The following is a 1912-nucleotide window of genomic DNA, read 5'->3' on the forward strand; positions in this document are numbered from 1 at the left end:
TTTTTTCAAATCAAAATAGTGCAAAAGCACATGTCGAAAAAACACTTTATCGCGTTCCATTTTTCACAAAGCAAAAGAAATTGTTGTTTAGGAAAATAATTGTGTATGCTGACTGAATGTTATCGAGAAATGTCGAAATTAATCACAAACTACCTGTTTCGTTAGTAATGACTACTAGAACTGTTTGCATTGCCATCTAACATTTGCGGGCGGAAACTAAGTTAAGGTCCTAATACTATAAAAGATAGAAAAAGTCCCATCTCTACCATTCCTCTTTACTAAACTTTTTATACAAACGTATGTATTATATGTTCTTTATTATCAATTTGCAGTATAAGTTATAAAATATTCTCAAAATTGTTTGAACTATTACCTCTTCTTAATTTACGTATCAGCTGTAATTCAGAAAAAGAATAAATTTGAACAAAATGAAATAAATATTATTGTCGTCAATTCTCTTTTTATCTCTTGCAACGAAAATGATTATAATATCATATACAATAATAATAATAATCTGTTATTATCTGAATATATTATTTTGTTGTATCTCAATAATATTGATGTATTTTTTTTTAATATAAATAGTAGAAAAACTTTTCTCTCACCACCAACTCCGTCGTATTTCTACTTTTACTAAACATCTTTATCATATACAAATATTTATTTATTATTAATTTTCTGCAAGAAAAGTATATAAATATCCTTAGAACCCCTTGGCCATGGTCTTTTTTTAATTTGCGTATCATCAGCTTCAATCCATACATTAGACGTTCCTTCTCTACACATACTTGTATAATGATCATCATTTATATTTGATCCATGGTGAAATATAGCATTTATGATCTTATAAGACTGTCCAGCTAATAATACTTTTGTTGTTGGAACAGCACATAAATTAATTTTTTGTTCTTTTACCGATTTATCATCCTGCAATATTATACGTATAACAAATATTTTTTGAGTCGATATTAATTCATTTTTAAATAATACATCATTTCCTGCACAATGTTTACATGCATATAAAAATCAACACTGCCAAGAAATGATCAATAGTGCATCAGATGGTCACTTAAGAGTAACGCATTTTAACACACAATGTATATTACTTTTATATTATCATAATCATTTTTACATTTTGTTTTCATGTTAATGAAATACTTCACGCTTTTGTGACACAGACTATTGTTATATACACCGAAAACTAATTATATTCTTCAAACAAACAATTAATGTTAATATTTAATAAAATTAAAAGTAAATGATTTTTTATTATTTTCATCTGGTGCTAACCTTTTCGTAGCATTATTTGGACACAAGTTATGCGATTAATACAGGTGCCTATTTTTTATATGATAATTATAACATTAAGATAAGTAAAGAAAAAAACTTAATAATAGCACCATTTTTTGAGTGCAGATATTAATTTCTTCACATTTACAGGTAAACTTTTTAATATATCGGAAAAATTGTACTTCGTGACATCGTTTCGTATATATTTTCCATAAATATTTAAATATATTTTTCAGGAAACATTTGCATATCCATCATAGTATATCAGGTCTTCCACAAGCAACGTCATTTTTTATATGCTACTTCACAAACATACGTTTCTTCTTTAGATGACGATATAACTAACTTATGTCTGTAAAACAGAATTGTCTCTGTACGTTACATGGAGCGTTTGCAGCATTTATATTCATACTAATAAGTTTGAAAAGAACGTCACTGAAAATCATTTCCAGTATTGCATATTATATGAATTCTAAAAGGGCAATTTTATATACACTTGCAAATATTTGTGAAATATATCATAAACATATTTTACATGTCATAAAGTGTACTTTTTCAATTTCCGGCGTGATGTTTCTCATTTTTCCTATGATCTTCCTTGTAAAGATCAGATCGATACATA

Source organism: Odontomachus brunneus, unplaced genomic scaffold (genome assembly GCF_010583005.1).
Source record: "Odontomachus brunneus isolate Ranch 3 - 2012 unplaced genomic scaffold, Obru_v1 Obru_scaffold_046, whole genome shotgun sequence".
In the NCBI taxonomy this organism is placed as follows: Eukaryota; Metazoa; Arthropoda; class Insecta; order Hymenoptera; family Formicidae; genus Odontomachus; species Odontomachus brunneus.